General features: G+C 35.3%; 1 non-coding gene across 1 annotated transcript; it reads right to left on the reverse strand.

The window, feature by feature from the left end:
• Positions 1-1,446: 1,446 nt before the first annotated feature.
• On the reverse strand, positions 1,447-1,553 carry LOC128040734 (small nucleolar RNA R71). Its single transcript, XR_008195540.1, has one exon. It is a non-coding gene; the product is annotated as a small nucleolar RNA R71 (small nucleolar RNA).
• Between the last annotated feature and the right edge of the window lie 22,714 nt (positions 1,554-24,267).

Below are 24,267 nucleotides of genomic sequence, written 5' to 3' on the forward strand. Positions count from 1 at the left end.
TATTTGATTCATCCTTATAATATTTGTGCCTCAATCGATCATGTTTTCAATTAAAATAAAGCCTGTATTTCGTTCATACGTGATTGGAATGCATTTGAATTAGCTGAGTGATCATCACCAGACGACGGCTAATGGACACATAATTGAAATGTGCATGCTCAATTTAGATCTTGACCCGATTAAATTGTTGGTTGCATAACCACTCTGACCAGGCTCTGATATATGTATAGTTTTTAGATTTGTGTGATTAAATTGTTTCAAACCCGACACGTCCCTATTACTTCACACGAATACTAAGAAACCGTTAGTAAATAAGTATCAGTAAAATGCATATTTACTAAGTAAAGGATTCCAAAAGGACCTAATATGGTTTCCAAACTCATGAAAGATCGAGTTGCCATGAAATGTTTTTCCTAATGTTATTAAGCATGTTGATAATAAATTGAGTTTAATTAAAGTAATTGTCTTAGTTTATTTATGTTATAATTGTTGCAAATTGTGTCTAATTTTACTAAAATCTATTTCATTTAGTTTGAATACTTAGGATAATTTGCATTAGGGATCATTGCATTTAGTTTAATACAGTTTAATCACCACTTCTAAATTATATTGTGTTTTTATTTACCAAATTGTTAATATAATTTTACAAATTAAGTGACTTAGCACAAATACAATCCCTGTGGAGACGATAACTCGATACTTATTTATTACTTGATAATGACTGTGTACACTTGCACAAACCTACGCGTTACAAGTTTTTGGTGCTGTTGCCAGGGATTTTCAACTGTTGCCATAGTCATTTTTGTTCGTGAAATTATTTATTTTCAATTTGATTTATTTCTAACATTACTAACTAATTATTTTTAATTTTTGTGATTTTCTTTTCAGGTGTTTATGAGCATAGATAAAATTATCGATTTACTCCATGAAGACCCTAAAATTGAGCGAACTTTCAGACAAAAAAGACATGAATGAATAGCTCAAAGACAAGTCGAGATGGACCATGGAAATCAGAATCAAGACCAAGGTAATAAAGCTGGTCATGTACGAAATCCTATCTTTATTGTCAATGATATGGATCGATGCATCAGACAAAATGCTGTGCCACTTTTCAGTGAGTTAAACCCAGGAATTAGAAGGCCAGATATTGAGGCAACCCAGTTTGATTTGAAACTAGTGATGTTTCAAATGCTACAAATGGTGGGCTAATTTAGTGGGATGCCTACGAAAGATCCACATCTCCACCTTCGATTGTTTATAGAGGTGATTGATTCATTCAAGATAGCCAGTGTGACTGAAGACGCATTGAGGTTGAAGTTGGTTCCGTACTCGTTGCGAGATCGAGCACGAGCATGGCTCAATTCATTGCCACCAAGTTCTATATCTACATGGCAAGAATCAGCAGAGAGATTTTTGGTTAAGTATTTCCCACCTAGCAAAAACGCTAAGTTGAGGAAAAAGATCACAACTTTCCAATAGTTGGATGAGTAGTCTTTGTATGAGGCTTGGGAATGATTTAAGGAATTACTTTGTAAATGTCCTCATCATGGGATTCCTCACTGTATCAAGTTGGAGACATTATATAATGGTCTCAATGCACATACAAGATTGATGGTAGACGCTTCCGTAAATGGTGTAATTTTTTCTAAGTCTTATAATGAGGCTTATGAGATCATCGAGAGGATCGCGAGTAATAACTATCAATGGCTAATAAATTGAATAGCTTTAGAAAGATGTGTAGCTAGATTTCATGAAGTTGACTCTCTCACTTCGTTATTAGCTCAGGTATCATCTATTTCCTCTATGTTAAAACAGTTAACCGCTAATAGTACTAATAATTTTGCAGCTCAACCACCAAGTCCATTTGAAATAGTTTCTTGTGTGTACTGTTGGGAATGTCATTCTTTTGAGAATTGTCCATCAAATCCCAAGTCAGTGTACTATGTGGGGGAACCAATACCAAAATAGGAGTGGGCAAGGAATCCAAAGTCAATGTCCTTCATGGAGTAATCATCCTAAATTTTCTTGGAGCAACCAAGGTAATGTAACGAACAACAACTTATTACAGCAAAGACCCAACCAATCTTAAGGGTATAATCATCAAGCTCCAAAACCACCTCAAGCTGAGGCATCAAATAGTTTAAAGAACTTGTTGAAAGCATACAGAGCAAAGAATGGCGCTTTGATTCAAAGCCAATCAGCAACACTGAAAAATTTGGAAAACCAAATGGGTCAGTTAGGTACAGAGCTACGTAATAGACCACAAGGAACCTTACCGAGTGATACTGAGAATCCAAGAAATTTGGGTAAATAACATATCACGGCAGTGGAATTACGAAGTGGTAAAATTCTAGAACCCCGATTAATAGATGTCGAAGATAAGCTCGTTGAGAAGAACCAACCAGCTATTGAAGTTCGTACACCAAAGGAATCAGAAATTGCAAAGTCTGACAAGGTAAACCCTGACTTAGTAAATTCAGATATTGTAACATCTTTTTTGGATTCAAATTTACCTACCCAGAAAAGTTGTCCGGTTCAACCGAAAGTTCCATTACGTCCATATCCACAAAGATTGTAGCAAAACAAGTAGAAATAGGAGGTGAAATTCAAGAAGTTTTTGGATGTTCTAAAGCAGTTACACATCAATATTTCATTGGTGGAGGCTTTAGAATAAATACAGAATTATGTGAAGTTTATGAAGGATATACTGTCCAAGAAGAAATGATTGAGTGAGTATGAGACTGTTGCCTTGACAAAGAAGTGCAGTACATTCTTGCAGAAGAAACTGCCACCAAAATTGAAAGACCTAGGAAGCTTTACTATACCCTGTAACACTGGTGACTCCTACTGTGGTAAAGCTTTGTGTGACTTAGGAGCGAGTATCAACTTGATTCCTAAGTCTAGCTTCAAGATGTTAGGGATAGGTGAAATAAGACCTACAACTGTTATGCTTCAGCTAGCAGATCGATCATTAGCACATACTAAAGGAAAGATTGAGGATATTTTGGTAAGAGTCGATAAATTTATTTTTCCTACTGATTTCATTATCTTGAAGCTGACAAGGAAGTGCCGATCATCCTTGGAAGACCTTTCTTAGCCACGGGAAGAACGTTAATTGATGTGCAGAAAGGAGAACTCACCATGCGAGTTCAAAACAATCAGGTAACCTTTAACATTCTTAAAGTGATGAAATTTCTCGATCTGAAAGAGGAGTGTTCAGCTATAAAAGAGATAGAAACCTTTGTTTCTATGGAAAGCAATTTTGAAGAAGATCCATTGGAGAAAGCCTTAGATCTTGACCCTTTAGAGGATGAAGAAGGTGAAGAAAACATGGCTTTGATGGAAGCCAATCCAAGAAATTTTATTCAATCCACACGGTTTGAATTGTTGGAGTTGGAAGGAAGAGAATTTGTGCAACCCAAGTTGTCAATTGTAGAACCACCTAAACTCGAACTAAAGGTACTTTGTTCCTATTTGAAATAAATTTATTTAGGTGATTGTTCTACTTTGCCTGTGATTATTTCAGCGGAACTGATGGAAGATCAAAAGGATCAACTAATTGCTGTTCTAAAGAAATTTAAGAAAGCAATTGGTTTGACAATAGCTGATATTTGAGGTATAAGCCCTTCTTTTTACATGCATAAAATAATTTTAGAAAAAGGTGAAAGAGCTCGAATTGATGGGCAAAGGAGGCTCAATCCTGTTATGAAAGAAGTTGTGAGAAAGGAAGTGATCAAATGGTTAGATCCAGGAATCATCTATCCTATTTCAGATAGTTTGTGGGTAAGTCCGGTGCAGTGTGTGCCAAAGAAAAGTGGAATCACGATTGTTGAAAATGAGCGTAATAAGTTAATTCCAACAAGAACTATTACCGGTTGGAGAATCTGTACTGATTACAGAAAGTTAAACAAAGCCACTCGAAAGGACCATTTTTCATTGCCTTTTATGGATCAGATGTTAGATCGACTGAGAGGCAATGAATTCTATTATTTTTTAGATGGCTATTTGGGATATAAACAAATAGTTGTAGCCCCGGAGGTCTACACAAAACAACCTTTACTCGTCCATACAGTACGTTTTCTTTTAGGCAAATGCCTTTTGGTTTATGCAATGCACCTGCAACTTTTCAACGATGCATGATGGTAATATTTACTGATATGGTTGAAAATTTTCTTGAGGTTTTCATGGATGATTTTTCTATTTTCGATAACACTTATCATATCTGTTTGAGTAATTTGACTAAGGTACTAAAGAGATGCGAAGAGAAGAATCTTGTCCTTAATTGGGAAAAATGCCATTTTATGGTTAAGGAAGGGATTGTCTTAGGTCATAAGATCTCAAAGAAAGGAATTGAAGTCGATAAAGAAAAGGTGGACGTAATTGAAAGATTATCGGCCCCAATGAATGTGAAAGGAGTCAGAAGTTTCTTAGGCTATGCCGGTTTTTACCAAAGATCTATCAAGGATTTCTCAAAAATTTCTAAGCCATCGTGTTTGTTGTTAGAGAAAGATACAGTGTTCGATTTCAACAAATTATGTTTAGAAGCTTTTGAAGAGCTAAAAAAACGGTTAATCTCAGCCCCAATAATCATTACCCCCGATTGGAGCACACATTTTGAGTTGATTTGCTATGCAAGTGATTATGCTGTTGGACCTGTGATAGGTTAAAGAAAAAATAAAGTGTTTCACCCTATTTACTATGCAAGTAGAACTTTGACGGGAGCCCAACGCAATTATATGGTAATCGAAAAGGAACTCTTCGCTATAGTTTTTACTGTTGGAAAATTCCACTTATATCTTATAGGTACTAAAGTTAAAGTATTTACTGACCATGCGGTCATTAAATACTTGCTCACGAAGAAAGATGCAAAACCAAGGCTAATTCGTTAGATACTTTTACTCCAAGAATTTGACCTTGAGATCCAAGACAGAGAAGGTGTTGAAAATCAAATAGCTGATCATCTGTTGAGGTTGGAAAGAAATGAGGTAATTCAGTCATGTGTGCCTATCAACAAGAATTTCCTAGATGAACACTTATTTGAGGTAAAAGAATTCATGAAATACCCTGGTTTGCCGATTTTGCCAATTATTTTGCATGTGGAATAATTCCTCGAGAAATGGTGTACCAACAAAGGAAAAAATTCCTTCATGATAGTCGGTATTATCTTTGGGAGGATCCATTTTTGTTTAAACAATGTCCAGATAATATAATTTGAAAGTGTGCAGCTGAAAGTGAGATTGTTGAGATCTTGTATCAGTGTCATTCATCTCCAAGTGGGGGATACTTTGGTGGTTCACGTACTGCAACAAAGATTTTGCAAGCAGGTTTCTTTTGGCCTACACTATTTAAAGATACTTATACATATGTAAATAACGACGATAAGTGCCAAAGAACTGGAAATATATCAAGGAGGAATGAGGTACCCTTAACAAATATTTTGGAGATTAAATTATTTGACATATGGGGCATTGACTTCTTAGGCCCGTTTCCTTCTTCGTATGGGAACAAATACATCTTAGTTACTTTGGACTATGTATCTAAGTGGGTTGAAGCTGAAGCATGCCCTACAAATGATGCTAAGGTAGTCATGCGATTTCTACATAAGCATGAGTTTACACAATTTAGGACACCAAAAGCTATTATTAGTGATGAAGGCTCTCACTTTGTGAACAAATGGCTTAAGTAGTTGCTTGATAAATATGATGTGAAGCACAAGATTGCTACTTCCTATCACCCCAAGTCTAATGGGCAAGTTGAAAGAGTGAATTACGAAATCAAATGTATCATTGAAAAGTTAGTACGCCCTAGCAAAAAAGATTGGTCTCGAAGGCTTGATGATGCATTATGGGCCTATCGAACAACATTTAAGACTCTGTTAGGATTTACTCCTTATCAGTTAGTCTTTGGAAAGGCATGTCATTTTCCATTAGAATTAGAGAATAAAGCTCACTAGGCTTTAAAGCAGTTAAATTTTGATCTTAAGCAAGCCGGTGAGAGAAGGATGTTACAACTAGATGAGTTGGAAAAGCTGAGGTTGCTTTCCTATGAGCATGCTAAAATATGCAATGAAAGATCAAAGAGATGGCATGATACGCATATGCAACTTCGCGAGTTTAAAGAACGTCAAAAGGTGTTGTTTAATTCAAGGCTGAAGTTATTTCCTGGGAAGCTGAAATCCCGATGGAAAGGACCCTAAACCATCTACCGAGTTTATCCTTATGGAGCTATTGCATTATGCAATAATTATGGGGGTAAGTTTAAAGTTAATGGTCAACGTCTCAAACATTATTGGGATGGTGAAGTTGAGCGAGTTGAATCCTCGTTCAAATTAACAGACCCTTGCTTTTTCATGAACTTATCTTGTAAATAAATAAATAATTAGAATTTATTTTCTTAATTAAGTACATTTAATTAATTCTATCTAAGGAGATTGGAACTAAAGCAGGACCGCTGTGACCCCTCTAACATTTCCTCTGAATTTATTTAATGTAATTTGTTAAGAAGAAATTTTCTAATTAAGTTTTAATTTTTTTTTCTAGTTTAATTTAATTTGATTAATTTTAAATTTTTATGTTAATAAAGGGGTCAAATTTGACCCAAGTAATAATTAGTTTCTCTTTGTTGAATAAGTCTGTAAATACAAGTTTGAATTTGAGGCCCAAGACAGCAGAAATGAGGGAAAATCCACAACTAATGCCGCCACTTCCATTGTTTGCCGCCCAAGTAACCTTACTGTGGCTAAATTTTTGCTACATGTTGCCCTAATTATTCCTTATATAAACCCTTTTTCATTCTACTATTTTCATATATCTCAAAGCAATTTGTTTACCCCTAAAAATCCCAAACCTCCTTCTTGTGCTGCTAGGCTCAAATCCCAAAAGAAACCCTTAGTCCTTTTCTTTTCTTTTACCGAGACCACCTAGTTCTGCCACAAGAGAATGCCAGAGCATCGACGTCACCGCCGCATGTAGCAGTTTTCACTATCGCACACCACCATTACTACCGCACATTGCTATCGCCGCCATAAATCCCTCGCCATCACAAGGTTTGTCGAAGCAAGTTCTACCCTCTTTTGTCGATTTCTCTTCTACCCCTATAAGCTAAAACTTTGCCAAATTATCGAGAAAAGATACCATGTCTCGTAAAAGAACCAGATCTTCGAAGACTACTCCTGAAAACCTGATTGTGATTGATGAAGAAGTGAAAGAGCGATTTGATTCAATTTTTAAGCATCAACTTATGATGTTGGAAAAAGGTTTTAACCTGAAATGCAATGATGTGATGGTTGTTCCTATACCGATTAGAAAGAAAATCAATACTCTCAAGTGGGAACAATTCTATAATGCTCGTTCACTTCCTGATGATGAACTAGTTCGAGAATTCTATGCTAGTTTGACTACGCAAGTTGCTACTGAAGTCATCGTTCGAAAGAAAAAGGTACCTCTTAGTTCTAAGTCCATTAATGATTTGTTTAATTTACCTGATGTTGAAGAAGATGAGTACTACCCTATGATGAACAATATCAATTGGGATTTTCTTCAACAAGTGCTTGATGTTGTGACAAATCCGGGATCCCAATGGATTATAAGAAAGTATGGAAGCCATTCTTGTCAAAGAGAATACTTAAAACTAGTAGCAAAGGTATGGTTTTATTTCGTTCGCTACAGTTTTATGCCTATCTCACATAGTTCCACCATCTCGATGGAACAGATGCTCTTGTTATATGTAATTTTGATAGAAAAATCCATTAATGTTGGGAAAATTATTCTCAAAGAGAGTCACGATTGTGCTAAAAAGAAAGCAGGAAGTGCTTATTTTCCATCATTAATCACTTCACTTTGCTTAAGGGCCCGTGTTAAAACACAAGCAAATCTAAAGAGGCAGTATCTCCAAGGGTGTATTACAAGTCATGATCTTGAAAGGTTAGTAGAGAGAGTGCATGAGCTAAATCAAGGGGAGCAAGAGGAACCAAATAAGCTAGAAACCGAAGAGCAAAGAAATAAAACTGAAACTGAAGCTGTTTCAGTTACAGACACTGAAGAAAAAAAAGTCTGAGAAGGAACCAAATAGTTATCAACCAGATGAAAGAGCTAAAAACCCTAAACCTATGGTTGAGCTAGAAGAAGAACCAGTCAAGCTAAGTGTTGAACCAGAATTTATAACTCCTGCAAGTACTTCAAAGAAATCAAAGCTGTTAATTATGATGGACATGTGCAAGTTCATGCACAAACAACAACAAACTTACTGGAAATATGCAGAAATTACGGATGATTCAATTCAAAATACTTTCAAGAATATCTCTAACACATTTATTCCTGAGTTTCCAGATGCTATCTTTGAGACATGGACTGAAGATACTGAAGATGCAAACTGACAAAGGGAATGAGTTAGAAAAATAAAAGGGGGGATTCTTTTCTTGTTATTTATTTAATTTTTTTTAGGTCTTTAGGAATTTATTTCTTTAATAATTAGGATTTAATTTCTGCAAAATAAAACATAGCAAGCATGAATAAATACTTCTTTCGAAAGAAAAAGACTAAGTGATGTGGCAATAGGAATGAACATGTCTAGGATTGGGTTATGAGGAAAGGATTGGTATTTAAGTAGTCTTATTGACTCACCTCTCTTTCTTTACAACCTTACCTGGTGGTCAGTTTTCGTACATTACTTTGTTTTTGCAATGAGAACATTGCTTCTTTTTAAAAGAGGGTAAGGCAAATTGCTCAAATTTTTAAAATTTTCAAGTATGTTTCAAATCATTTCTTTCATAAGTATATTTTAATAAATGAATTTTTAGAGAAATTATTTTTAATAAGATAGCTTGTATGCAAGCATGAATGATGATTTTATCTGGGTAATTGTATGTTATCATGAAGAATGAAATGTTTTTATGATCTTAGTCTTAGGTAGTGTTTGCCATGAAAACTTAATTTCTCTTGAGATTAGACATGCATGAAGGTTTATATCTTTAGAATTGACTTAGTAACTTTCTTGACGCAAAATCCTAGAAGACATAAAAATCTAAAATGATATAGGCACCATTTTTCTTTGGATCGTTTGAGCCTTTTCAAGCCCAGCTTATTATATTAGACCCTTGAAATTATAATTCTGAGCTTAAAGGCCTATTCATTGTAATAAACCTACATTACAAGTCGTATCTCTATCTTTTGAAGTTATCCTAATTTTGTGCACCACCTTAACTAAAGTTGTCTTGTTAATTAACATTTGAGGGAAAATTTCAGAAGATGTATGTGATCATGCTTAAAAAAAAGAAAAAAAAGACAGAGTGAAGGAAAGTTTGCTCAGTCTGCAGAAAGAAAATATATGAGTATGAGTTAAAAATAAGTTTGGGGGAGTTCCAAAGGTTCATTTGAAGAAAAAAGGTTGAATTTCGAGAAATCCAAGACAAGTTAAAGGTTCAGATTTTGAAACCAAAATGTCACAACTTTTAAAATCCCTACCTTTAACCGAGCCCCATTACGACCATATAAAAGACCTATTGATTTGATAATTATGTCACCTAGTGGAAAGAAAGTATTAAGTTCAACATATTGATTTGATGAGAAATAGTTCTGAATGAAGAATATTATCTATGGCTGTGACATACATGCAAACTATGATTAATGTTGGCATATCTTGAAACTTAGAATAAAATTTTCAAAATGTTTGTATATGAGTTACTTGTTAATAAAGAAGATCTATGAGAATTAATTTATTGATGCATGATTATGAGACAAAGATTGATGCTACTTACACTCTTAGCAAAATTTGCCTTAGCAAGACCTTCTGCTGTGCATGAACATTACTCGGGATGAGCAATGATTTAAGTTTGGGGGTGTGTAAACTGAAAAATATATTGGATTTTTCCTATATAATTCATCACCGTTTTACGTAAATTTGTTTTTAAAACCAAGTAATTGTTTAATAAATTAATGAAATATGCAAAAATATGAAATTAGGACATGGAAATTATTAAAATAAGATTTTATGCTTTATTATATAGTTTTCATGCATAAAATGGCGTATTTTATACTAGTTTGAGCATATTATATTTTTAAGCTATAAAGTGGGTCATGCATGATTAAATTAAATAATAAAATATAAGTTATATTTAATAATTCATTTTCAATATTTCATTAACAAATTAGGTTTTAATTAATTAAGTAAATTAATTAATTGAAGTGGTTAAAATTATATTATTTGGTCCTCTAAACTATCTACTATTTTCGGACAGGTCTAAGAGTTTTCTCCTATTTGCAAAACAGTCCAAATTGGGGACCAAGTCAACCCAATTTCCGGCTGCACATGGCTGACCATAAATCAATTTTTGGTTTAATTACACAAGGTCCTTGAAGAGTTAAAGAAATCATAAATTTTCCCGAAGATTTGTTGGTAACCGAGTCTTAGTCTTGAGTTGTGGTGGCATTCAAATTGACCAAGAATCAAGCAGAATCAGCCACATTTCCTAAATTCATGGCCAGCCATCCTTGGAAGAAGTTTCAATAGATGGACACTCCTATTTTTAGCAAACTAGCTCCCTTGCCTCATCTATAAATAAGAGCTCATTTCTCACTTTTTCAATCATCCCTCACTCACTCATCATTCTCTCCTCTCTCAACTCTCTTAGCTATCTTTCCCCCTCACGCATATCATCATCCCTGCATAAGGATTTTTAGAAAAATTAACCTCTTAAAGAACACTTGGTCGACCACCTTGGGGAACCATCAGCGAAAGAGCAAAGCAAAGAAGCGAAAGAGCCTCGTTAGTTAGAGTCTTGGGTGACAGCCACTCTGAATTGGGTTTAATCTTTCTTTTCTTTAATTTAATCTAAAGATGTTTGCTATGTGTTCTTTATTCTTGTTTACAACAATGTTAGCTTAATTTTATTTAAGCTAGGATGATTGCTTTGATTAAATAATATTTATTTGGTTCATGCTTATAATGTTTATGCCTCAATCGATCATGTTTTCAATTAAAATCAAGTTTGGATTTGGTTCATACGTGATTGGAATGCACCTGAATTAGCTGAGCGATCCTGACCAGACGACGACTAATGGATACATAATTGAAATGGGCATGCTTAATTTAGATCCTAACCCGATTAAATTCTAGGTTACATAACAACTCTGACCAAGCTCTGTTATCTATATAGTTTTTAGATTTGTGAGATTAAATTGTTTCAAACCTGACACGTCCCTGTTACTTCACACGAATACTCAGAAACCCTTAGTAAATAAGGATCAGTAAAATGCGTATTTACTAAGTAAAGGATTCCGAAAGGACCTAATGTGGTTTCCAAACTCATGAAAGATCGAGTTGCCATAGAATGTTTTTCCGAATGTTGTTAAGCATGTTGATAATCAATTGAGTTGAATTAAAGTAATTGTCCTAGTTTATTTATGTTATAATTGTTGCAAATTGTGTTTAATTTTACTAAAATCTATTTCATTTAGTTTGCATACTTAGGATAATTTGCATTAGGGATCATTGCATTTAGTTTAATATATTTTAATCACCACTTCTCAATTATATATTTTTTTTATTTACCAAATTATTAATATAATTTTACAAATTAAGTGACTTAGCACAAATACAATCCCTATGGAGACAATAACTCGATACTTACTTATTACTTGATAACGACTGTGTACACTTGCAGAAACCTACGCGTTACAAGTTTTTAGCACCGTTGCCGAGGATCGTGGGTTATCTATGAGGATTGAAATAAGAGAGGTGAGCTTTAAAGAGCTGAGTGTGAGTCTAAACATAGGAAAATTAGTGCAAAACATTAAACAAGGCATACAAAGTAACAGTTATCAAAACAATCACAATCATATAGGAATATAAAGTTTGATAGTTTATTTGAGCATGCTTATGAATGTCAATGTAATTTATGTTTAACAAAAAAGCTTATACCCATACTTCGATACACACCATAGTAACAGTTATTCATAACTCATCCATCCCTACACACCGCGTTGCTGATAAACCACGTGTAATTGCAAATAAAATGGCCGTAAATATAGTGGGTAAACCACTGTAAATTTTAGATAAAAAGATTGCAGAGAGCTACCAGTAAAAATAGTGGGTAAAGCATCATAAATTTCAAAAAAAAAGATTGCAGGTAAACTTTCAGTAAGTTGTGGATAAACCACATGTGTTTGCAGATTTAGAACTATCAATACTTCCTCCTTTCATATCGCCCCAATCCCAATGCTATGCAATATGACATGCTAGTAACAGTATAATATAGAAATAGTAGTCATGCTTATCATGCAATCAGTTTAACAATAGTAGTAGGCATGTTGAACATGCAATTAGTAACATAGTAGTAACAACAGTAATAGACCAACGAGTATACTATAACCGTAGGCATGTATCATATCACATATCATACATATAACATTAACAATCCATTCAATCAGATCATAGATTCTAGAATATACATATTGTTATGGTCTCAATTGAGTGTACAAAAATTCTAAAACAACTCAGGGACTATATTGCACTAAATTGATCATATCATAAATTCCAGGGCAAAATTGTAAAATAGGGGTCACGTGACCTTATGGCAAGGCTGTGTGACAGCCTGATGCCATGTGGAAGAGGTCTACACGGCTGTGAAACAGCCTAAAGACATGTCAGCAATTATAAAATTCCCTACAGTAAGGACACGACCGTGTGGCAGGTCATGTAACAGGTTGAGGTAGTATGATTCATGAAAGTACCTATAATTTACAGATGCACATGGTTGTGTGGTCCACACGCCGTGTGGGAGACTGTGTGACCCTAAAACTACATGGTTTGTCACCGATTAACTTGGAAAAGAACACTCACCTTTCACCACGAATCCGATCAACAACCTCAATGATCAATTCTGATTCGATTCAGCTAGATCCGATATTTCAACGACAAATAAAGACAAATTAATAATTGGTAACAAAAGATTTTGACAAGATTTGAGAAAGATTGATTAATCAAACCAAAAATATTAATGTTAGATATTAGTATAATGGAAATATGATATCTAACTATTGAAACGAAACGCACTTATCGTCCTTTGGCAAAGATAACGAAAGGTATTGATGACAGATCTAAACACCGTTACTAATCAAACAAACTAGGAGATTCGTTAAGGAAAAATATTCGACAGCACAAAGGTGAAAATATGATGCAATAATGAGATAAAAGAATAGGAAAAAGAAAGTGGAAAGAAAAATCTATTAGGATTTTGAAACGGGACAATATGTGTAACACCCGCAACCTATATCCGTCACTGAAATAGGATTACAGAGCATTATCAAAAAACTATAACATCAAGACATTCATTTCAAAACATTTCATAATCATTGAAAAATCCAATTGACCACATGGATAACGACCCTTTTTCAAGCACTCGAGGCTTTAGAAACACTTTAGAAACGATTCAAGACTATGTAAAAAACATTTTGAATTTCATGGCAAAAGATAAAAAAAATCATACTATAGGGGTCACATGGCCGTATGGTACGGCTGAGTGATCGGCTGTTTAACGTCACAGTAACAATGTGCAAGCATACACTGTCAATACAAGTATAGTAGACAGGTATGAGACTGTCGGGTATCGATCCCAAGAGGATGGTTGTCTTTTGTCTATCAATGTCATTGCAATAATTACATAGGAATGCGATAAATTGTAAATGTGGTTGTTGAAGCAATAACTTGAAAGCAGTAAGATAAAATAAGATACTAATAAACTGGGATTCCCAATGTGAATATTCAACATAATGATAAGTGCTCACAAGATATAAAAGGATAGGTGATTGTCGATGCATTGAATTGCAATGAATATCTTATCAAGCTTAACTTTTATATTTAATCAAAGACTTAAACATGCACATTAGCCACACCTTCCGATGATGGAAATGGAACACTATTAAGAACAAGTGGATTAAATTCCTCTAATCCTCAAGCAACTTCCATTCTCATGCTTTTTAGCTTGAACTGTCACTGCACCTTCCAGTGTCAGTAACCGCAACAACACTTTCATCCTAAAAACATTAAACCCAAATATTAAACCGTAGAAGCAAGATTGAATAAAATAACATTTAACCCAAAAATCATGTGTACTTTCGTACTAACATGGAATAGGAAGTAATCACCAGCGTTTAGAAAAGAAAAATAAAAAGAAACAAGTGGAGAATACTATTCCTAGACAACTCGACTTGAATTTGTCTATTCCTCCTTGTGCGACACTCAAGACTCCTCGTCAAGAGCTGGTCTACATCCTTTTCATGTTGGTTCACCTGTCGAAGCTTAAGTTGCCATAGCTAGAAGCTTTAAGGGATAAGTTGAAGAAGATGATTCCAAAAAAACCCTATTTTTTTCCCTCTCTTTTTTTGTGAATATTTATCTATTTTTCCCCAAATAGCCCAGGTGCCCTTTCATCAAAATCATGCTGCCTTTGTACATACAAGTTATTTGTACCTAACTGGATAGCTCAAGCATTTTTGTTCCTATCAAAACAGCTGCCAGGTGCGGCGAAAATTCTGTGCGCAATCTGAAATTACTCATGCAACAACATCTGTACCAAAATATGACAAAATTAGGGGCAAATAAGCTAAGATCCATTGAGTCATAAAATTTAAATTACTGAACTAAAAATACTAAAATATTTACTAAAGATAACTAAAAGGGAAAAAATTAACAAATAAGTAGGGAGAAAACATATGTTATTTCTAATACTATCACATCCCCCAAACCTGAGTTTTTACTTGTCCTCAAGTAAAACAGAAACTGGCAAGGCTATACAAGAATTCACTAAGGTAAATGATCATTTTAGCAACTTGAATCACCTAAATTTTCAATGAATGATTCATATTTTGATGACAGAATATTCCATCAACAATGCAAAAGTATGAAAGAATAAGATTGCAACTTCATCAAAACCAGTATCATACTTTAAATCTTAAATTCTATCTACCAATACAACATTTATTGTACAATATTTTTTTTATTTGTGTTAATAAGGGATATCATTGAATTACTGTATCCTTGTTCTTGATAAGTAACGATGGAGTGCAACAAACCTCTAAGGAGTACGTAATTGCGTCGACACACACTTATGCAGCGACAGCCTTTGGCCAGATTCAGTTTTCTAATGCTTGCATTGAATTGTTCCCTTTTTAACATTTCACAATACACCCACTTTGGAGTGTCTCTTATTCATAACAATATATACATATAAGTAGTTGTAAAAGGCAGATTCATTCAAGATTCAAGGAATGCTACTAGTCACTCATTACTAAAACACCTTAAATCATTCATCAAAGAATTGAAGATACAACATTCAGTCAAATTTATCCAACTCATTCATTGATAGTTCACATGATTCAATAATTAAGCATCGAATGTAATAAAAATTTTCAGCACATTTGCATTAACTACAAGTAAATCTTACATGCTTCATTCATATAATTTTTTTTAAATGTAGGTGTATTTCCAATCCCCATATGCATTCCCCTAAACATAAAGTTTGCACTGTCCCCATTGAACTAAGATTAAAATGCGATGACAATAACAATGCAACGACAATGTTTACTAACAAAATAAAAATTACAACTACATGCAATGCATGAATACTATAGCTAAAACTTAAAAAAAAACTAACTCATTTTTCCGCGACCTTTAATGTGGAGGCACGATGTTTCTTCTTCCTCCTATTTTTCTCATCTTTCTTGCGCTTATTGTCATTGGTGTGCTTTCTCTTCATTTCTTTGGGCTTTACATGGTCCTCAGATCGCTCCTCAGTTCCTAACTCTACCCCGGCATCATCAACTGCTTCTTGTGCAGGAAGGGTCACCTTGAGTGGTCTGATATAGACCACTATAGCCAAAGAATTGTGGTGCTGCTCACTTGTTACCTCTTCAGCTTCCGCCGGTCTAGCTCAATCTTACTCCAGATTATCTTTAGTTGCATCCACAAGCTCGAATGCATTGACAATGTCCTTAACAAAGTCTTTCTCAGTAACATCTATCGAAGGATTTTCTTCCTCAGCTTTCTCATTCACAACTTCAATGCAGACGTCCTCCTTTTCCCCAACAACTTCCTCAACAACAGGCGCCTCTTTACAAACAATGACTTCACCCTCAACTAGGCTATCAATCATTCGCATGCACTTCTTAACTTCACTTAATTATTTTTCTTTATCAATATCAGATACTTGTACAATGAGAGTAGATTCCACCGATCTGTCTCGATCCCCTAGGTCATTTTCTACGGTGGAGGGTTCATACTCTCGGACAATCGATGGGAATCTAGAAATTCTAGGAGTGGGGTCGGTCTTAACTGGCGCAATGTGGCTACAATAGAGTTGTTATATGCCCTAGTATAAGCGTAGAACAAATTTTGTGATCTATCCATATCCTCTATTGTTGCAACAAGCCTAATCTGCTTATTGCTGATGGAATTGGAAAAAAATTTTATATCCTTCATTTTTCGCAGCAATGATGTCTCTACAGTCAAGTTTATTCCCTTGTTTTCTATTTTGGTTTTGCCCTTCCTTGTCTTGTTGGTCTCTACCTCCTTCATTTTCTTCTTATCTTTGCCACGAGTCATTCTTTCAATAGGCGCTTCATTGATCGGGCCCTTATTTTCCAAGATCTCTTCATTATCACAGGGCACGATCCCTTTCTGCTGGCACAGTAGCATCACCAATGACGGGAATACCAAAATTCAATTTTGGCTTGCGGCGCAGTCAACAATTTCCTGGTGGAGTATTACACCGACATCAATCTTTCTACCCTTGACAATTGAATGTATCGGGCATATTCTATCAAGATTGACTATGGTGTTGTGAGTAGAGGGCAGTAGCCTGCAGTTGACAAAATGAAACCAGATTTTGCTTTGCAGTGTCAAGAAGCGACAGTGGATCGTATAATTCTTTTGATGTGAACCCGTCCACAATACTCCTTCGACACAGAAATCCTTCACCAACAGGTCCCTTTTGCCGTCTGTAATATCTTCAACAAACTTGGAGTGTTCATCGACATCCACCTTAGTGTTGTACAGCTCATTGATTTTTGTAACATCCCATGGGATTAAATCTTCTCAAACAATGATAAACTCCAACTCATGGTAATAAAGGTTAGCGTATAACTCATGTAACAATGAAGAAGAATAGTTTCCAAGATGCATGAAGAAAGTCTCTCACTTCAACTTAAATATGGTTTTGAAAACTTGTTTGCCCAAGTCTTACTGTTGTGAAAGGATAATGCCTTGTTTTGGGTGGAAGTTTCACTTTAATATGTTGTTTTGAAATTGGTATTTGGTCGCTTTCATTAAAAATATCACCGGCTTCTTTTTCTTTGTTGGCATGGAGGATTCTGACTCACGAATTGTAGTTGCAGAGGATGAGTGTTCTTCCAAAAGTTTGGCGGCTTTCTTGAATGATCCTCTCGTCCTGCTATATTTTGCTTGTTTTGTGGATTGAAGATGGTTTAAAGGTGTAATGGTACGAACTTGGGGAAGAGAAAGTGAATAAAAATTGCTTGTTGGGTGTTTCACAGTCGGCACGGTGACTAGGGGTTTATAGTGAGTGAAAGAAGAATATGGAAAGATGTGATTTCCTGAAGGGAAATAAAGCTGGCTAGATTACATCCAATGAGAATTGAGCGCGCTCAGACAGATCAGACGACTAAATGACTTTTGATCAAACGGTGGGATCTAAAATTTCTGATCTACCCTCATTCTTGTTGAGTCAAAAATGATAGTACAATAGTACGAATTGCGTTGACAATAAAGCCCAAGTGTGTCGAAAATGGTACCTAATTATTCTACAAAAATAGAAAGAAATTAGAATAAAAAAAACTTGAACAGAAACAAAAATAAGATAAAAATAAAATTACAGAATAAATTTCATAAGAATTAAAATTTTTTGACCAATTTAATGGTCTCTGCCTGCTTGTTATCACTATTCCCAAGATAGTGTTTCAATTACTGGCCATTCACTTTGAATTGTTGTCCATCATTTAAATCTCTGATTGTGATTGCACCAAGAGAAAATACTTTGACAACTTTGAAAGGTCTAGACCAATGAGAGCGCAATTTACCCCGGTGCAGCTTTGGTCTAGAATTGAATAATAGAACATTGTTGACCAGCAGTATTGTCAAAGAAGAATTTTTGATTCTGTTCCAGCAATGAGCATAAGGATTTTGCAATTTTCCATAAATCTCTAATAAATCTTCGGTAAAACTTTGCATGCCAAAGAAAACTGTGAATACCTTCCACATTTGTCAGTGGAGGTAATTTATCAATAATTTCCACTTTAGCTTTGTCAACTTCAATTCCTTGATGAGAGATATGACGGCCTAACACAATACCTTATGTTGCCATGAAATGACATTTTTCCCAATTTAGAACAAGATGTGTGTCTTCACATCACTACAATATTTTATCCAAATTGTCAGCGTAATGATCGAAATTATTCCTATAGACTGAGAAATCATCCCTACACACCTCTAAAGAGTCTTCAATCATATCTAAGAATATTGGCATCATGCAGCTTTGAAATGTGGCTGGTGCATTGCAAAGACCGAAAGGCATTCGGCGAAAAGCGAAAGTACCAAAGGGACAAGTAAAGGTAATTTTTCTTGATCCTCCGGTGCAATAGCAATATAATTGTATCCAGAATAGCTATCCAAGAAGCAGTAATAGGCTTTTCCAGCAAGCCTGTCCAACATTTGATCAATGAAAGGGAGTGGGAAATGGTCCTTCCTTGTGGCCACATTAAGTTTGCGATAATCCATTCAAACTCGCCATCCCGTAGGAATGCGTGTAGGAATTAATTCGACTTTGTCGTTGTTAACCGTAGTGATTCCACTCTTCTTAGGAATGCATTGCACTCGACTTACCCAAGTGCTATAAGCAATAGGGTAAATAATTTGAGCATCAAGTCATTTTATAATTTCTTTCTTAACAACTTTCTTCATCTTCTCGTTTAATCATCTTTGTTGCTCAATCGATTTCTTCCCTTCATCTTCCAACTTGATCTTGTGCATGCAAAGAGATGAACTAAAGCCTCAGATATAAGCAATACTCCAAGCAATAACTTGTTTATATTCCTTAAGAATATGAACCAATTTCTCTTCTTAAGTTACATCTAGTGTTGCAGAGACACTAACTAGGAGAGTATTGTTATCACCAAGAAAGACATATTTAAGGTGAGTAGGTAATGGTTTCAATTCCACAGTAGGAGCTACGTCAATAGATGGCTTGAAAATTGGAATTGTTCTATTGGCTAAGTCTAAGGACTCCATCTGTCATCCATGCCTGAGTTCAATATTATTAGCTTTAACCATGTTCTCACAATCATATACAAATTCATCGTCAGATGTCACTACAAACTCCTCAGAAAGTATTGTGCATTGGTCATCGAATTCTGCCTGAATTAGATCATCTAGTACATTGATAATATGACAATCTTGTCCTTGCCTTGAATAGATTCGAAAACACTGAAGGTAATGAGCTCATCATTAAGCCTCATGGTTATTTCACCTTTGTAAACATCAATAAGAGTTTGTCCGGTGGCTAAAAATAGTCGTCCCAAGTTTATGGGAACCTCCTTGTCTGCCTCGCAGTAAAGTATGATAAAATCAGCCGGAAGGATGAATTTATCCATACGAACTATGGTCTCTTTAATTTGCCCTTCAAGTTGAGCCAAAGATCGATCAGCTAGTTACAATGTCACTGCAGTAGGTTTCATGTAACCAATTCCCAACTTTCTGAATGTTGATAGCCGCATTAGGTTGATGCTAGCTCCCAAATAATTGAACATGGGATACTAAAGCTCACAGGATCTTTCATTTTGGGGGAACTTATTTGTCAAAACAGCACTACAGCCCTGTACGTGCAATAGTTTCCATATCACTGATTTTCTTCTTCTTGGACAAGAGTTCCTTCAGAAATTTCCAATAATTCAGGATTTGTACAAGAGCGTCTACTAAAGGAATATTGACCTGCAGTTGCTTTAGTGTGTTCAGGAACTGTTGGTACTGCTTATCCTGCTCATTCTCCCTAAATCCTCGTGTAAAAGGTAAAGGTGGAGATACATCTTATTGTGTTGACACCTTTGATTGCGTCGATAGTTTTGAGGGTTAAACATTAGGCATATGAGTGACAATTTATGGAACTTCTTTTTCTGACACATCGACAAGCTCTTCAGATTCAACCTTCTCACTAGGGATCATTTCACCAGTACCTTGAGGTGCGATAGTAGAGTCTGTAGTTGGCTTGCCAGTTTGTTTACCACTCCTAAGCATGATAGCATTGCCGTTTTCTTTCCCCCTCAGATTGGGATTTGCCACTAGGTAGTGTGCCTGGTGGTAAAGTATTTAGATTCGAAGCAATTTGTCCTAATTGTGCCTCCAACACTTGAATAGAAGATGACTTCCCTTGCATAATAGCTTCTGTGTGAGTCATATGCTCCCACATTAAAGCCTCAAGAGCTACTAATAGGTCAGAAGGAGAAGCATGTGTGTACTGTTTTCATCGATGTTCTAGAACATGCTATTTCGGCATTGAAGAGTGTTGTGACTGCATCTAGTTCTAGTTTGGATGCATTTGGATTTGTGGTGGATGTATCTGAGTGTGCTGACTGTAGTTCTACTATTGTTGATTGTAATTCCCTTGTCTTGGATTATAAATGCCTTGAGCAGATATATTCCCATATCGGAATGTCGAAGCATTTTGTCCAACAGCTTGAGTTCCCCAAGAGTGTCGATTGCGTGTAAAATTATTATAAGAGTTGCCATAAGAATTTTTGCGGATGTTACTAACATAAAAAGAATTCTCTGCAGGTTGTGGACAATCTTCATATCTATGGCTGTCACTGCAAATCTCACAACAAAAGCTAGGAACATCAACTTGTTGAGCGACTTATATAGGTGCAACGTCAATAGTCCCTTGTATATTTTTATCATATTAGCAAGAGAAGAAACTTGAGCACTAAGTGTAGATATTGCATCCAATTTAATAACTCTCAAGTAGCTTTTACTGTTATAGCTTTAGACATAGGGTATTGATAATCATTCTGAGCAATTCTCTCAAGAACTCCAATCGCATCATTATAAATACAATCCAGTAAAGGTCCATTGGCTGATGCGTCTACAAAGATTCCTCGTGTGTGAATTCAGCCCATTATAAAAAATCTCAATTTGTGCTTCCTATTGAATGTTGTGCGTGGGACAACGTTGAAGCAAAGATTTATAACATTCCCATATGGTGTGAAGATTCTCATCGTCCAGCTGATGATAAGCTATAATATCATTTCGGAGACAAGAATTCTTTTTCGGTGAGTTAAATCAAAAAACAAATTGTATTGCTAGTGCATTCCAAGAAGTAATTGATCTAACAGGTAGCCCAAGAACCAAGTACGAGCTCTTCCCTGTAAGGAATAAGGAAATAATTGCATCTTCAAAGCATCGTTAGGAACGCCTTCTTAACTAAAGGAAGCACAAATCAATAAAAATGATTTAAATTGTTCTCGTGCATCTTTATGTGGCAGTCCAACATATTGCCGATTAGAATTTAGCATTTGAAACATTACTGGCTTGAGTTCAAAATTTCCAAATTGGATTGCTAGCCTAACAACTCCCAATTGTAAGTTATCCAAGACAAGTACTACAAAATCTCGTATAGTCCTATTTTGTATTTGACCATTTTGCTACAACAGTGGGTCATTAGCATTTTGGTTCTGCATCGAGGGTATAACTGCATTGTTTCTTGGCAACACTATATTCCTTTGGTCTCGAAGTGTCCTCCAAAAAGTTCTTTCAATCTCTGGATTAAAATCGGCAATAAACTTCGAATTGCTTCAGGTCATACAACACCTAAAATAAAATGTGAAAATAACGAAAAAAAGAAAACAAGTTAGTAGCAACTACATATTATGAAAGGAAATAAACAAAAATAAACATCAAACAAACCCCATCCTCGGCAACAGATATAGTAGACATATATGAGTCTGTCGGATATCGATCCTACGAGGATGGTTGTCTTTTGTCTATCAATGTCAGTGCGATAATTAGATAGGGATGAGATAAATTGTGAATGTGGTTGTTGAAGTAATAACCTGAAAGCAATAAGATAAAATATGATACTGATAAACTGGGATTCTCAACATGAATATTCAACAGAATGCTAAGTGCTCACAAGGTATAAAAGGATAGGTGATTGTCGATGCATTGAATTGCAATAAATATCTTACCAAGCTTAACTTCTATAGTTAATCAAAGACTTAAACATGCACAATAGCCACACTTTCCAATGATGGCAATGGAACAGTATTAAGAATAAGTGGATTAAATTCCTCAATCCTCAAGCAACTTCCATTCTCGTGCTTGTTACCTTGAACTGTCACTGCACCTTACAATGTCAGTGATCGCAATAACACTTCCATGCTAAAAACATTCAAACCCAAAGATTAAACCTTAGAAGAAATATTGAATAAAATAACATTTAACCCATAAATCATGTGTACTTTCGTACTAACATGAAATAGGAAGTAATCACCAGCGTTTAGAAAAGAAAAATAAAAAGAAATAAGTGGAGAATATTATTCCTAGACAACTCAACCTGAATCTGTCTATTCCTCCTTGTGCCGCACTCAAGGCTCTTCGTCAAGAGCTGGTCTGCATCCTTTTCACGTCTGTTCATCCGTCAGAGCTTAAGCCGTCATAGCCAAAAGGTTCAAGGGATAAGTTGAAGAAGATGATTCCAGAAAAACATTCTTTTTTTCCTCTCCTTTTTTGTGAACATTTATATATTTTTCCCCAAATAGCTCAATTGTTCTTTCATCAGAATCATGCTGCCTTTATACGTACAATTTAGTTGTACCAAACTGGATATCTCACGTATTTTTGTTCCTATTTAGACAGCTCGTGTCTTAAGCCATGTGGACATTCGAGATAGGGACACACGGTCATGTCCTATCCCGTGTCCGTGCCCGTGTAACTCTCTAACTTGGTCACACGGCCAAGCCACATGCCCATGTGCTAGGCCGTGTAACCTTCGAAGTAACCTCACATGCCCATGTGTCAGGCCGTGTGTTAGGCTGCGTAATAGCCTAACTTACAACCCTTTTAAAGCTATAGGGGGGACACGGTCGTGTCACCGACACACGGCTAAGACAGACGCCTGTGTCTATGCCCGTGTGGACGAAAATAGGCCATTTTACAAATCAATTTTCTCACCCAAATTGGCACCAACCTAAACTCAACATTTTTCATATACACAAGTCATAAATAGGCATCCAAAACAAGCCAAAATCAAGCTTTAAAAATGTAATATCTTCACATACAACCAATATGCCCTTAGGCACCTCAAATGACAACTTATAACATGTATATCTAAGCATTCAATATATCCAATTGTTTAACTAACTTATATGCATATTTGTACCAAAACATACCATTTAGTACCATTTATGTACTTGATCTCTAGCATCAAATGGTCATATAAGTCACTTGTAACTTGTGCACTAAAAACACCAATACAAACCATTCAAAACTAACATCATTATACATATGTGCTTTCCACAACAAGCACTAAATCACTCCAAATTATAATACATATCCATATGCATAATCAACTACCATTTAGTTTTCATCCATTAAACATAAATCAATTCACATATTAACCATACCAAACCACACATCAAACATGATAAGGCCAATTATATATACATGGCAAAATATACCAAAATACAAGCCAAAGCATATGACCACAACCATAACATCATACATAGGCCAACATTGGCTGAAATAACCTATACATGTCATTATAACCAAAATTAAATAACTGAATGTACCAAAAGAGCCGATGGATAGTGTGATATAACTCCGACAAGCTTTTAACCCAAACGAGCTTCCGAATCACTATAAAACACAGAAAAAAACATGGAGTAAGAATTTAAGCTTAGTAAGTTCGTATAACACAGAATTTAACTTACCATTTAATCACAATTTAGGTAAGTAAACATAGCATATCACAACCAAATTGGCCAAAAGCCTAAACACATGTTCACCAATATATTAGCCCTGTAAATCACATATAAAATCCAATACACATGGATGAATTCAACAAGTATTCAATTTTCATATATATGTATCGATCATTTCACATATCAATATATCATGAAATAACATTTCATATATCTCATGTCAATACCTGTAACAGTTCATATCGAACTCATATAATCTTGTAACAGAACTGTACCCGTTGAACCATTT

The sequence above is a fragment of the Gossypium raimondii genome, chromosome 4 (assembly GCF_025698545.1).
Source record: "Gossypium raimondii isolate GPD5lz chromosome 4, ASM2569854v1, whole genome shotgun sequence".
NCBI classification, from domain to species: Eukaryota; Viridiplantae; Streptophyta; class Magnoliopsida; order Malvales; family Malvaceae; genus Gossypium; species Gossypium raimondii.